The sequence below is a fragment of the Haemorhous mexicanus genome, chromosome 8, assembly GCF_027477595.1.
Source record: "Haemorhous mexicanus isolate bHaeMex1 chromosome 8, bHaeMex1.pri, whole genome shotgun sequence".
In the NCBI taxonomy this organism is placed as follows: Eukaryota; Metazoa; Chordata; class Aves; order Passeriformes; family Fringillidae; genus Haemorhous; species Haemorhous mexicanus.
In genome coordinates, this window is record NC_082348.1 from 18,830,111 (window position 1) to 18,846,277 (window position 16,167).

The 16,167-nt window shown below is 37.4% G+C and overlaps 1 protein-coding gene across 3 annotated transcripts in view; it reads left to right on the plus strand.

Annotated features, from left to right (window-relative positions):
• Positions 1-16,167, plus strand: part of B3GALT1 (beta-1,3-galactosyltransferase 1) — a 171,211-nt gene that overhangs the window by 119,303 nt on the left and 35,741 nt on the right. For 2 of the 3 annotated variants that reach the window (XM_059853032.1, XM_059853033.1), the window contains exon 3: positions 2,450-2,553. The gene's annotated coding sequence lies outside the window, so the exon portion shown is untranslated. Of the gene's footprint in view, positions 1-2,449; positions 2,554-2,699; positions 2,752-16,167 lie in introns of all 3 variants that reach the window. The other variant, XM_059853034.1, reaches the window with a different exon arrangement.

The following is a 16,167-nucleotide window of genomic DNA, read 5'->3' on the forward strand; positions in this document are numbered from 1 at the left end:
CACCAAAATAATCACACTGCTCTTCCATACTGGTATCAAGATGCTCCTGACACTACACATGCCCAGATTTCAATGGGCTAGAGTTATCTATTAGGGCAGACTCATTAGTAGCCACTATGTTTAATAGGAATTCAACAGGCACTACTTTGTGTGTTGTGAGGATGTTTGTTTTCAAAAGAATTACAGCAGTAAATTGTAAATACAAGTCTGAGTTTAATTCATAAAGCAGTTCTATGCTTTTAGAATGAATAAGTTATAATTCCTTTCCATCTTTAAACTACAAAAATGAGAAATAATTTCTCACTCTTTTGACCCTGGTCAAGATTTCAAACCATCTCTTTTGGATGCAGAGCTTAAAAATGCTGTGCAGTTTACAGTTCATCTCCCACCTGCTTAAAGGAAATATTTCACACTTATTTGAAATTCAGACTGGAAACTGAGTGATTGGTGGGGAAGCAGAAGCAGCTCAATTACTATGGAGAGACAGAATTTTATAAGAAGCCACAATGAAAAAAAAATGGCAACTGTGTTTATGATTCTCAGCTCAAAAAAAAAAAATCTAGTATATTTGAACCTGCATAAATAGAGCCATTCTGAAAAAGGATTGAAATTGCTAATATTTCTTAATTGAAGGAAGCCAACCACCGATTTCCCTTCCAATTCAGTTATGAAATTAGGGCAAACCATCTTGCATCCTTTTTATCCCACCACACCCCTTCTGAACTATTTGCTGAATTTGTAGGCTACATCCCAATCCAACAGAAATGTGCTTAACAGTGTGAGAAGATGATGCACTTCAAACAGGGTTGTTGACAGATTGTAGTCCAGCCTCAGCATGGGGAACTGCTGGCACTACAATGCTTACCTTCCCAATAGTGCCTCATTCAAGGTGATCTGCAAACAGCTAACAAAGGTTAAAAACTCCAGGGTTTACCACATTAGGCTCTAAATTGCATTAAAAAGATTGAGGGCCAAAGCCTAACCAATATTTTTATATATGATCAGAAAATACCATATTTCAGTTATGTTGTATCACAAGAAGTACTGATTCTAACCCTTAACATTTTTTTCAATTAGAAAATTAGGCATGTGAATTGTTCAAATGTGAATTGTTAATTCAAACTATTCATAAGAAAATTTAAAAGGAACTGTGATAAAAATGTCACAGAAAACCAATTCCAAGATACTTTAATTACAGACCTTTTCATACTTCTGCTTCTTGAAGAAGTTGCATCAAAATATAGTGGCAACTTCATGCAGTGCCTCTAGGCATAAAACTCCCTGATATAAATTCAACAAGATAGAGAGCAATTACACATTCTGACCTGAATTTCTCCATTTCTCACATATTTCTAATGCAAGGGTGATTGCTATTTGCATTTCACAATTTTCTGAGTCCGCTAATTGCAAAGCATTCTAAAATAAATGTAAATTGTCTGGACAGCCACCATCCAATTTCTAATGGACAGGTGCTCATATAAAAACTGAACAGGATCAGCAACAAGCTAGCAGTAACTAGTGGGGTGAGGGTAGAGAGAAATGACTTGACTCTCAGATGAACTTCCTGTTTAACCACAGGGATAATCAAGTTAGGTCAAGGTCAAGTATGTGACAGAGCAGCTGTGCCACATAGCAAATAAGGGCTGCTGCTGTATTGATATATACAGTAATAGTGTTTTGATTTTCTCCACCACCATTTCATATCTTATGATGCAAAGCTGCTACAGGAGAAGGAAAGTGGCCTCCTGCACTCTTAGCCTTGCTTCTAGGCTCTGTAGGTTCAGCTGCCTCACAGGCTGCTTGAAGCCTTGTGGCAGAGCAGTCCATTAGCACTCACTGCAGCACTTCAGTAGCCCAGCTCTAGTACACAAGGAAAACATTAAAGCAGTCCCCCATAGTAACTAATAACCAACTAATCCTCCCTCCATGGGATGAGATATGTTTAAATCTCCCTGGCAGAATGAAATGACTGGACTGGGGGATTCTTATCCACAGAAACTTATTCTCAGATGTAGCTCACTTAGGACCCAAATTAACTACTACAAATAGATGCTTTCAACATACAATGATTCTGGGACCTGTAGTGCTTTGGCTTCATAATTTATGATTTTCTTTCTTCAGTAAATGGAAATAAATTAATTTATGGCAGTAAATGCACAGGTACTGAAAACGGCAGCTGTAGTTTTTTTGATACCCATCTGTCCTCCTCTTACTCCATCTGTTTCCTTCACTCATTGCACTGGAATTCAGCTTCACAAAATGCAGTCCAAACTCTTTCATGTAGCACAGTGTAAGTTACCTAGTTACCCAGCTAAAAGACATTTTCAAAATAAATCACTCTCCTTGTACTCTGAAGAAGGCAACAGACACGGATTTTTGTGGTTAATATACGTCTGAATGTTTTTTTCAACAAAATACACAACTGTCAGTAAATTTCCTCTGATTTCAGATGGTACACTTGGAAATAATACCATAAAGGCTCATTATTTTAAACAACTATTGATTACACCCTGGGGATTTGCACCAGTTCCACTCGATACTGCTTTTAAAATGGTAAGTACCTACATAATTCTATGATTTATAGACTGCTTTGATTTTATAGACAATACAGGAGTAAAAATGCACACTAATATATAATGTCATTTGATTATATAGCTTTTATTAAACTGTGTTGACTGACTTTTTTTATTCTTCAACAGTTCTTTGGCCTGTTAATGATTAAAGATTTGGATTTCACTCTTTACACTACATGTAAGTGTTTAACAGGAAAAGAAAACCTAAGAAAGTACTCCCTCCTACAATCCAAAATGGAACATAAAACATAAATGCTGAAATTAATTGACAGGAAATTCTGCATAGCACAAATACAAAAGCTACTACTAAACCCCATTTGTTCTACAGGAAAACACAAGCAAGGCTATTTCCATTATTATGCCATCTTCAGGCAGTGTGGTACACGAGGTCAGTCAAAGGTTAAAGAAGGGAAGCTGCTGTTACTCTATAAAAGGGCTCACACTTTATTATTTGTATCTCAGTGTTGATGGTGTCCTTCATTTCCGCAGTAACGTGGTACCTTGAATACCTACATGCCTTAAATACTTTGGTTTATGCGTTTACCACTTCATTACTGGCATCTTATTAAAAGGGAGTAGTTAAATTTTCTTTGCACTACAAAGGTCTTTTAACTGATACTGAATTTAGAGAATTGAATATTCAATACTAGCATACAGAATACAGCACACAGGAAGACACATTTAAATACACAACTTTGTGATCTGGATGATAGTAACCCCATTTCTAATTTCTTTTTTTTTAGTTCCATACATTATTTTACTAAAACTTCAGTAGCAAAACTGTCTGAAAGAATTGTTTTGAGTCAAAAGAGGTTATGTAGTTTACTGCTTGAGATACAGAAGTGTTTATAATATAAGGAAACTTGAAAACATGTGGTAAGAATTTAGGTTGGAAATAAAATGTTTTTCCAAGTTGAAAAATAGAAACAAATTATGGTAATAGTACTTTGTGAAATAGAACTTTCATATTGCAGATCTATTATCATGAAAAATGGGTACTGCAATTCTTTAAATCTTTATGTGTATTTAAATATATAAAAGTAAATTCTTCCTTTCTATGGCAGAGTTTGAAGTACTTACAAATGAAAGCAAAGAACTAAACTGCTCTTATTAACTATGCAGAAAAAAAATTTAACTCTGTGTACCTCCTGTGGTCTTTAAAAAGCATTAATTATTAAGCATTTGCATAAAGCGAAAGCCAGAAAACACATGCAAAAACATTTATCTTTTAGACATCTGCATGCTACTTATCTCAATCTCTAACATAAATAGAAACTAACTATGGAGAGACTGAAACCAAGACAATGCCCTAGAAAGAGGCAACCTTTTTTAAATATAGTCAAAATGGTGTGAGTAAATCTGTATCATACAAATTCATATTTAACACATAGATCTTTTTTGGTTAACCTTCCTCCTTTTACGAGCAACAGTTAAACTTCTACTAATTCCATTAAAAGCAGAATGAGCCTTGATGTATTCCTTCTCTAGTAAAATTACCTGCTCTGCACAGTATCAATATTAACTGTGAATGGTAGAATTAATAAAGCCTCTAGTGAAAAAAAGCATTCAGCCCTCTAAATTAATGCCTGAGCTCTGACTTTTAAGTGAAGACAGAGATCAGCCAGACAGCTTCTGCTCATATTGCTTTCTTATTCATAATTGAAAAACCAGAGGCTTGGGGAGTACTTGGCAACCTAATCCATTCCTTCCCAGGAATTTTATATAAGTTTTCTTTTAATATTATTTTATTCTCCTGCTTTCTTCTCCTGCTATAAATATAATTTCAGAAACAAGTTTGATCCAAGGCTAAATTTCAACCCCCAAAACTGACACAATATAGGGGTCAGCAGTGAGGTTGAAATTTCAAATATGCTGAATCAATCTTGCCAAGGTGGGTGTTAAGGCTCCTCAGTTTCAAAGCGTACCTCAGCTGCTGTATTTGGACAATAACGTTCCCCAGAGTCACAGCAGAAGTGCATATCAAGCTGCTTCTCAGAGCAAATAGCAACTCTTTATATATCAGCAAAAGGAGGCAAAGGACAAAATAGAAGACCCTTCAGCCACTCAGAGTTGGAAAGGACCCTTAGAAGGACTGCAACAGACCTGAGTCAGGAAAAAATATTTTCTTTGCAAGCTGAGAGGAAGAGGTGGTTGGATGGACCCAAGGAAGTAAGCCTAGTTAAAAGCTGCATGCTGGATTTCACAAAATTAAGCACAACCATGGCCTTTAGACACCTGCATTAAAGGAAGGGAGATTAGGATGCCTGAAATGATTATTCTTCACAGGCAGGGTCACTCAGAAATCTGATCTGTATGATGCAGACACTTGTAAACACTGATTCACCAGGATACAGCACTGAGCTATAATTCACACTTAGTGCTGCACAGCACCCCAGCAGCCAAAAACCATGTCCCATTAGAACAGTGTACAAAGTGACAATTAGCTATGCTGCTTTACAGAAATCATAATGGGAAGAAGTACCTTCAGGATTGCCCTAAAATACCATCTGTCCACAGAAAAAGGCAAAACACATTAATTTACATACAACATTTCACCAGCCAGTAGCAGCAGTAAGCATTATCCCTTCCCCCTACCATTCACCTTAAAAGGGACTATTCTAAATCACTCCAGTTTGGCATATACATTTTCTGTGACAAAAATAAACTGAAGCAACTGAATATGTAACAATGTGCAAAAAAGCAGAGCCTAGGGTGGAATACACAACCCAGTGCACGTATTCAGTTTGCCATATACTGCTACCCTGATGTGTAGAATATTTGCACAAATACAGGGAACCCTGAATGGCAGCAAGAGGCACTTGCAGCCTAGATCAGTCCTAGTGTGTGCCTTCAGAGACCCATTTCACACCAGCTGGACTTGAACCTAAATAGCATTTAGCTGAGTTTCAAATAAATCACTCATTCTTAGTGCTAACTTCCTGATTCAGTGCAACAGCACTATCACATTGGTCTACCTTAAAGCAAGAGCAAAATAAATTATGCAACTAAGTCTAAGTGGATGCACTGGGCATGGTAAAGGAGGAATGCAGATGGTCATTTAAAGCTAAAGCTTTAAAATTAGACCACAGAAAATGCATTTAAATAGTTACAGCAGCAATTATTTAATTTCAAACTACTCAATACTATGAGACAGCAACCTGAAAATTTATTCTATGACTTTTGATTTGTAGACAGCTGCTAAACTACCAGATTTCAGCTTTCCTTGGTTAACTGACCAGAACATGCATTTCATTCATCTTGGTTTTCAACTTCATTGTTAATGCAGAAAATCGGCATAATACCAAAAATTGAGACTCAAAGACATGGAACTTAAAATAACAGGGCTTGTTGCAGTTTTTGGTATTTTTCTAGTATTTAATTAACTAAAAACTTGACTTCAGAATTACAGTTCACTGACAAAACTTCATTACACAGTGTTTGTCTGTGGTGTTCCATATTCTTCCAGAAGGCTGATTTCAAAAACATACAAACCCAGGAGGGGGGAGTGGAAAGAAGGAAACAAACTAAAATAACCTTAGCTTACATTACAAAAAGGAAAATTCCCAGTTCAAGTTCAAACTAAATGGCATCTTGGAGGTGAGAACAGCACAGTAATCACATCAAGCAACTTGCGTGAATGATGACTTGGAGAACCTGAAGAAAAAGAGGAGAATCCTCAAGGCAGGAGATGCAACAAACCAGCTACTTGCACTGATTCAAAGAAAAAATGGGAAATGTTGACAATGTGTTTACATAGCCCTTTAAATGATAGGAAAATAAATTGGAAGTATTAAATAGGATTTATTAGTCATCAGAAGGATATGTCTTTTTCTCCCTTTTCAACTTCTGCACCATCACATTCAACATTATCAGTAGGTCATTCTGTACCTTCTCAAAGTTATAAACAGCAGTCCAGATGCCACAAGCATGGCAAAAGAGATGGCAACCTCCACTGTGCCTGGTCTCTCTGCTACTGAATAATCTGTTGTAATCAAGGTATTAAAGAATAAACCCATTACAGTTTTCATGATGGCAACTTGAGGAGATACATAACTGCAATTTTAGTGTATGGATATATGGTGGGGTTAGCTCTCTGCAGAGGGCCACAGGTCTGGCATGAAATTGCTCTTCAGCTTGCTAGGCAAACAACATGCACTGATCTTCAGCTCAGTATAATGGTGATGCCTTCACTGCAGAGCAAAGAGGTGACATTTCACTTCACTCAAGTGTCAGATCTACTGGAAAGAAACTATAGTTCCTTGGTTTATTTATACAATTCAGAGGATACTGACACCATACATGCAAACGAGCTCTGAATGCTATTATATATTAAGAAGAACTGCAGAAATGTCCAAGACAGAACCATAGATAGGCCCAGTTCTCAGTAAAGTCAAGGCTGCATATCCATCCATGATAACCACTGGTGCACACTGAAACACACCATGCTAATGGCCAGCCTGTTCCTTCCCTTGTTGTACCCAAGCTCTTACAGGTAACGTACAAGTGCTTGGTAGCTTTTGATCTCTTCTGGTCAGGCTAGTACTGCAACGTATTTTGGATTAATTCTTTGTTGGCTTTGTCCCTTCCTTTCAGACACTGTTCAGGTTTTGGCTGGAACACAATCAGTTTTCTTCATAGCAGTCTGTGTTTTGAACTTGTGGCCAGAGCAGTTTTGACAGCATAAGGCCATCTCTGTTCATATATTACAATTTCATTGCATATAAGTGGACAATGATTGACTTTGACATTCAATTTGCAAAACAAAAAAAAAAAAAAGGAGGCTTAGGATTTAGAGGGTACATTTTCAAAGCTAAAAACAAGAGGGACACTCAATCCTTTTAATGAATAAGAGGATAAGTATACACACCACTTACAAGTGGATTTCAAAAGGTTCCACATTTAGAATAAATTTAGGAAACAGATGAGATAAAATTTTAAAAAAAATTGAAAAAACAACCCCAGCAACACATCAACCAGTGATTATTCCTTTCTATTCATTTACATACAACATTTTGCCAGCCAGTAGCAGTCATTAAGCATTATCCTCTTCCCCCACCCTTCACCTTAGAAAGGACTATTCTATATCCCTATCTATTCATGTATAAGCTGATCAACAGTACTTTTATGTCTTTGTTGGAATTACTGCTGCTCAAAAGTGGCAATTCTCAGGCAGATTTTATTGTTTTGGCTACTAATATAAAAAAGTTCCTGTCCTGCTGAATCTTTTATTTCTTCTTCCCATGTTGTAAAAAGCACCCTAATATCTCTGTAAAAGATACACCACAGCATAACTGCACCCTCTGCAGTAAAGACAGGACAGTGAAACATAGGATCAGCATTTCTCTGACAGTGCCCGCACATCATCTTGTTGCCAAAGAACAAAATACATTCAGATTTCTGAGGTTCTCATATATGAAAACATCTTTTGGGGAAAATGTCCAAACAAACATTGTGGATGAGAGATTTTCTTTGTTTATAGAACAGACACTACATCATGAGGATCATACTTATCCACTTCATCTCTCAACAGTAATCTAAAAAACTCTGCATGTTTAGTAGTTCCCTAAGGATTTTCCTCCCTTATCTCTTTAATCTTGACAAGAGGACCATAAAATGTGCCAGGTAAAGGCAGCTTTCACAGTTACTAACCCAGACCACCTCATTAGGAAACAAATCAAAAGCACAAGTTCATTCCACAGAAGCTGTAAAACAATTTCCATACAAAATTGATTTTGGCCCAAGTAAAGTGACACTAAAGAAAGATTATGTTAAAAAGTAGTCAACTATGCATCAGCTCAGATATAAACTAGCTGACATTCCTTCCAGGTGTACTGCGTATCCATCACACCCAGATGAATATCCTCAGGCTAAGATATGTTGAACTACTGACTGTTTTCACTTAGGAGAACATGCACCGGCAATATATGATAAAGCATTTGAAGCAAAGTAATAGAAGCAAAAATTGGACACATGACTAATTCACTTTTTACTTCCTTGGTTGTATCAAATACCAATGTGAAATTAATTGAATCAAATCACTTGATTCATCTTGAATCAAATCACTTGATTCATCTTGAATCAAATACTATGGTGAAATTAATTGCACAGGACTACTGCTGCTGTTAATTTTCAGCAGATAATGAGCATTTTTACCACCACCAAGTAAATATTTCAAAATCCAACCACAAGGAAAATCAAATATTTCTTTACACACATAATAGGAATCCTATTAAAAGAAAAATTCAAGAAAAAACAAAAGAGAATTTGAAGCAATTCAACACTGACACTCAAAGGCATTTCAGATGTAGTAATAACATTACTTCAGTATATCCTTCTTAGTTTTATAGACAAAAGAGCAACTGAATGTTTTTAACTGTATGCAGATGGTTATTTTTACCCCAGTAAAGCTAGCACAGAAATGATCTAGCAGAACTTGGATCTTTAGTTCATTCCATAACTTCCTGTGCATTGCAAATACACAAGACCACAACTTAAGAATATTCATAAGAGGTACGAAACAAACCTTAATCAATGCTCTTAATGTCTCCTACTATGTAAGCTCAAAGACGAAGTATAAAGCCTAATTACAGAACAATCTTGAGGAAATACCATCAGAAGATATAAACTCCCCTAGAGTATCAACAAATGTTCCAGGAAATTAAAAAGCATCTATTTAAAAAAAAAATTGACCATTCCATTTTAATTCTTGGTGCATCTGGTGTCATTCTGAATGCACAGCGTATCACAGCATCTCTGGATGAAATAAGCAAAGGGCAGAGCAATGGCAAACTCACAGAATTGCCCCTGGAGAACCCTGCTTCAAACCCCTACCCAGCAGCAAACATTGTGCAGTAGCCAAGGATGGGCATTACCATTCACCAATAGTACCCTCAGTTTCAAGCTCCCTTTAATTAACAATAAGTAATATGCCATGCACAAACATTGCTTGTTCCCAGTTTGCTGTGAGAGTTACGTTGTTTCAATCCCCATTCCAAGCACTGAAGCTACTAAGTACTTCAGACCCCATGAGCCCTGCTTGCCATTATATGGAAATGGCTTAAACATATCCCAGGTCTAATATTTCTGAAAAAGAAAATAGCATCTGACACATCAGTTTTAAAGGGACTGACTATAACTATAGAATTAAAATTGCATCAGGACGTGACAAGCAAAGAAGGAAAACATTTCCCATTACAGTGACTGAACATGCTGAAGGTAGTGCTGAGACACTTTAGTGAGCAGTGAGATTAGGAATGGGGAACATTTAACATCCTTCCTCTGTCTTGACTTGCCTGATTACCTGGATATAAAAATTTTGGTTTGCCATTTTCTAATTTCAAACTTGCAATGCTACTTCATGTCTCCATAGAGCCAGAATTCCTGGTTTGCACAAACAGATTATTAATTGTTCAGAAAGGTGTTGAAACTAAGATCTGCACAGGCTCCTTGACCCAAAAAGTTGAGTTAATATCACACAAGTCACTAATGGAACAGTGACTCAGAACAAAAGTATTGATTCGAAACTCTTGATAACATTGTGGTTAACCATAATATAAGTATGTCCTACCTCAGGGCAGCTTCTGGCAGATGTGTAGTCATGTTTACTGGAAAGGTTTAAATTTTTCACATTTAGGCAATTTTTCTATTTTTGCAAACAGACCAGGAAAAGAAATGCAGGGAATTTCTGTTTAAATCTAAAGGAACATAAACCAACTAGAATTGTTGTAGAATATTTAGATGCAAGGTGCCCCCACGGAGGGAGTAATGAGCTTTGACTCCCAGATTTCAGAAGGCTGAACAATTGCTTTATTAAGCTGTTCTATATTACACTACACACTATCATCTATACTAAAACAATACTAAAACTATACTAAACCAGTGACCCTTTTCAGTCAGTCACAACACAGCTTTGACCTAATTGGTCAATTAATCCAAACAACAAGAGTCCAATTAACAAATCCCTTTCAGTGAACAACCTCCAAAACACATTCCACGTGTGCCAAACAACAGGAGCAGCAAATAGAGATAAGAATTGTTGTCTCTTCTTTCTCTAAGCTTTCTCACTGCCTTCCCCAGGAAAAATCCTGGGAGAGAGAATTATGTCTCTCTCTGTTCAAAGAATATGTGAATATCACAGAATACAGTCACAGGAATGTAATTTGCAAGTCATTTAAATGCACACTAGTCAATACCTGCAATGATATAATCATCTTTTACTTCAGATCTGTGTCAACATTAGGTTTCATTTTACTGCACATGCATGCAGTTAAAAATACCAGGTTTTGTACACATTATTAGAGAAAAGGTCTTTCTTTTCATTCCATACGTAGTACCAAGGTATTAAATTGAAAGTTCTGTTTGTCTAAAGTGGGTAGCTGGAGTCTTATATTGTCATTATAAAGTCATTCCATAGCACATCTGTTGTACCTCTAGCTACATGTTAGTGCATAAGTAGGTCATGCAAATCACTGGTTCCAAGGATCAAACTTTGCCCAGTGCATGAGAAGATGATGTCAGTCAAGGTGCTAAGAATCAGCCATTATACATCTATTCTATAAAAACAAACCACGGAGATCTTCACTTTCAGTGTGCAGTTCAGGGGCAACATAGCATTTAGGAGAATTAAACAATTAAGCAAAAGGCACCAACACAAGTGACTGGATGTTTAGGCTTCTCAGTGGGCTATAATTTTTGTATATTTCCTACTTTAATCAGTCATCAAGTTTGTCTAAAGGCACACAGATCAAACTTCATTATTCAAAAATCTGCACCACTGAACCATAAAGGCATTTGTTTCTCTGTCAAAAGAAAGCAGAAGGTATTTGAAAAAGACTATTAGCTGACTTAGCAAACATGACAAAGGCATGGTAAGGTTACAGGGTAGCTAGTCAAGAGTGTCTAACTCCATATTACAGGATGGACCATAATTCAAAGGTCTGGAAAAAAGGATGGAAGAGGCACTATTGTCTGGTGACTGATTAATAGTATTATCTTTCTATATACCCATATGTCTTCATTCTTAATGAATACAAATTATTTGTAAACTTAGTTTGGCATTTTCCTAGTGCAAACATTTCAGCATTGATTCAGTATTCTCCAAATTTGCCACCTCTGATATTTTATACAGAACAATTGTGGACAGAACCCTCAATTTTAGTAAACCTATTGCTAACAAAGCTGTAGCATTCATAGATCCTTAGTATTTTATAACCCCATTCAGGAATGCAACTGCTGATTATTTTACTGTAATGAAATTATGGAGTGACAGATTATTTTACAGATAATAAGAATGAATAGTCTCTGAATAAGATTTGCCACATGTTCAGACTTGGTATTTAGTAATCCTTAGCCTAAAAATAATCAACAAAATATTAATCCATACCTAAATGTCATTGGGAATTTTAGAGAAGCCTTTGTAGACCAAAAGCACAATCTGCCTTTTGCACCTGAAATCGCAGGCAGGGTTGGAAAAAAAATAACACAAGAGTGTATTTTTCATCTTGCTGTGGAAGCACCAGTACATTTAAAACATCACTCATAACAGTAAATCAAAATCTCAGTAGTGCTTGTTGAAACTGGCTTTTAAGAGAGAGAGTGAACAAAAAGACCTTTTAAAAGTCAGTTTTAGGGAATATATAAATTGTCTGAACACTGCCATGGACAATCAGTTTTAACAGCATATGTCTAACAGCCTAGTTACTTGCTGTTCTGGGAGCCTGCCAAAAAAAGAGATCCATCCAGAAATTATGGGGGGGGGGGGGGGGGGGGGGATCAAGAGAAACTGGGTAGCAGCACATAACTTATGTACATCTCTAGCTATTCTAAAGCTTTTCATCCAGCATACATCATCATAACATCAGTGTTCCTGACCCATCTTCATTTGAATAGAGAAATACTTTCTTTTAAAAAGCCTGGAATTCCCTATTGACAAACTGAACAACAACACATAAGAGTTATCCTATTGTGCAACTTTCCCAAGGAGCAGCTGAGAATTATTAATGGCACAAGCATCACTGAACCACTGAATGATGTAAGACCACCTACATTTTGTAGATAGAGGAGAGCAGAGGCCATAAACCAAATCAGCAGGAAACCTTACAGCACAATTAATATCTCCTAAAATATATTCCTGTTTTAGCTTCTAGGAAACGTTTCACTGGAAGATAATATTTATTAAAGCAGCAGCTATCTCCATTTTTCAGATTATTATTTCTGACAGACACTGGTTACCAAGGGTTCAGTTCACTGTTTAATAAGACCTCTGGTGAGGTCTTTATTAAGGAGACCAGATTGAGCAGCACCTACGTGGATTCTTTTGAAATAAAGCTGTGTCTGCCCTGAAAAAGCCGGGTCTGGGTGTGTGCTAACGAGCAGGCTTTGGTTCAGCCACCAAGAGAAACCCTTCGCTCCCTTACAGCAGGCCAGGGCACTACTTCAGATGCTCAGCCCGGAGCCTGCAAACCCAGCATGGGGCTGGCAGACAACTCCACTTGAATGGCTCTCTCTCTTCTGGTCCCACTCAGCACTTTGCTGCTCCTCACACCACGAGCTGCAGCCTTGGGGCTTTTGCCCCGCAGCAGCCAAGCGAGGCAGCGCTGCCGAGGCCGGGGCAGCCCGGGGTGCGGCAGCGGGGGCTGGGAGTGCGGGGTGCACACTCACAGCCCTGCCCTGCCCCACCGGCTCGTCCAGCACATCTGCCTGCGAATTCAGCTTGGTCCAGATGTGTACTTTTGCTTTTCCAAAGTGAAATGCATTAGTGACACCCTAAATCCAGGCCTGTCTCCAATATCTCATGATATCCCAGTGCCTACCTGGCCAGTTAAAACTCTTGCACTCTGCAGAGAGATTTATGGATATGAAGCAAAGTGAGGAGGAGTTTTGTAGCCCATGAGCTCTGTCACCTAAGAACAGTGAGCTCTAATTTTCACTTTCAGGACTATTTATTTCTTTTACATTTAGAACAGAAATGATCAGATGAATACCTTAATTGGAAGGCCTCAAACATAGGACAGCTGTGAGATCTGCAGCTTTGCTCTGGTGCAGCATGTCCCGTGTTACCAGTCTGAGACAGACCATGACCACCACCGTGAAGCGCTGAATCCAGTGAATGGGCCTGGTGGTGGCAATCGGGGATGCCACACTGCACAGCAATAGACTGAGCCTTTCTTTTGTGGTAGCTGACTACACCCCTTTACTGAATCTACCTGTGTCTCAAAGCCAGGATTGCAATTAAAGCTGAGCAATTAAAGTCTTCCAGGTTCCTTGGAAAAGGAGAATTTATCAAGACATTTTAAAATTTATTTTGATGTATTGTGTTACAGAAATCAGTTTGCCTCTCACAGGGTCTAAGCATTTAGGACTCTTCTTCCTTGCTTTCCTTGGCTTTTTTGATGGACTTTTTTTGGTCTTTTTAATTTTTGTCTACATAAATGAAACATTTCCAGGAACAACAGCATGTCTAATTTTAAACTTCTACTTTCTTTAACATAATACTTCCAGTACTGTAACCTGTGTTTCTCCTAGTAGACCCAATTTACACAACTCTTTTCACACTTTCTAGATGACTGCAGCCACTGACTACTAAAGACTGCATTGTAAATATCTGCAACAGCAGGAAAGGCATTGCCAGCAAAAAACATACAAGAATACTGAAGTGTTACTTAAAAATAACATTAGTTTCTGGACAGATGTGAAAGAGCTTACTTTCATATTAGTCCATGTAAGCCTACATAATCTCCCGGCAATCCGGAATCTAAAATACATGCTTTGTGCATCACTGCATACTCATTTGACCAAAGGTTTGATAACATGCTTTGGTTTGCTATGGATGACTGAAATTCTAAAGAAACTATGTGCTGCAACAAGCTCACAGAAATGTACAATTTATGGTGAATTTGACAAATGCTCTGTACTTTTCTGAGAGCTTTTATACCACAGGGGATGTTATAGTGAATATGAGTGTTAAAATGCCTACTGATTTTAATAAAATCTAAGTCATATAAAGTGATGGCTGCACTGAATGGCCAACCCTTACAAGGTACCAGCCCCTCCAGGCACTGTCATTTCCCAGTATTCTCTGCACTGCCAGTTCTAAAAGTCCCATGAAATGAAACGTTCATATTTTATTTTTCGTAAGTTATGCTTTCACCAGTGCAGCTACTCAAGTCTGCATTAATTCAGCTCTGTTTTTAAGTAGCAGACAGTCCAACAGGAGTGACTTTTGAGTCTGCCTAATGTCTCCCTTAAACCAAAGGTTCATTTACAACTGTCCAGTATCACACCCTTTAGATGCCAAGGCACACCCTTTAGACTGCATAAAGGCACACCTCTCTAAAGAAGTGGAAAAATCTCAATAAATGAAAGAAATTACTGTGAACTTCCAGGGAACAGCAGACATTTCCCATCTGTTCACACTACTACTGTTGCTATTTATAGAAGCTACCTTGACATGAAGGACTTCTCAAGGCTGATACAGTCAGGTATAGCAGAAGGATGTGCACTTTCTGCAGAGAGGAACCTGGTCCTAAGTTACAACAAAGCTGAAATGAATCAGAGCTTCACCATTTATATTTAACAGAACAATGACAAGTTGCAAAATTAATAATAATGAAAAAAAACTTAAATTCACATTAGTTTTTACAAACACCACCAAGAAACAAAATTCTAGGAAAATCAGACATCTCTGTGCTACCTCTGCATCTCCCTGACTAGCATGAGTAATATGAATTACAAAATACCTGGCTGAATGCAGCAATATTTCCTTTTTGCCACGGCTGTCCAGTGTTTAAGCTGAATATAAAACATTTCATTACTTTAACACTTACTCTAGGCTTCAAAAACTAGTGCATTTCAAATAAACTTTTGGTGAAAGCTTTATTTCATGTTTCAGCAGTAAAAGTCTATTATAATAACATGCATGAGATCTAGAGATTCAGCAGAAAGATTGTATCCTTTATTTACACAGCAGGGTGATAGCTATTTCCTCTCCTGTCATGATGATTTATTCAATAAATGAAGAAAATATGAATCTTAAAAAGCATTTATTTTTCTCCCCTCCATCTCAAGAAACAGCAGAAATCTTAGGAAATTAAGGACATTAACTCCACCATAAATATTAAAATACCAGGCATTTCGGAAAAATGAACTGCATCTCTTGAACAAAGAATATTGCAAATATTCCATACTTGGGATGGTTAAACCAAGAAAATCTGTCCTCTCTTCCCTTCTTATAACTTTTTGCTCCTTCCCCCATTCTTTAGTTTTTATCCATCTTCCTTTTACAGAGATGTTTATTAATTGCTCTGTACAGACAAGGATTTGTGCATTTTATATCCAAAGACAAACTCAATCTTTTTTTGATACATTACTTAGCAGAAAAAAATTATCTGGGAATTTTAAAAACTGAAGTTGAAGCAGAGGGGGTTTGAAAGAATGAAGTACCAGGTATAAAGAAGAAAAGAGTTAAAAAACAATCTAGTCATTCTCTCTATTATGCTTTTTCATAAGCCATAATGAACAGTACAAGCAGTACCACCAATAGAACAGGGTCTATCTATGAGGTTCAATAACCTCATCCTTAAGTTCAGAGCCAAAA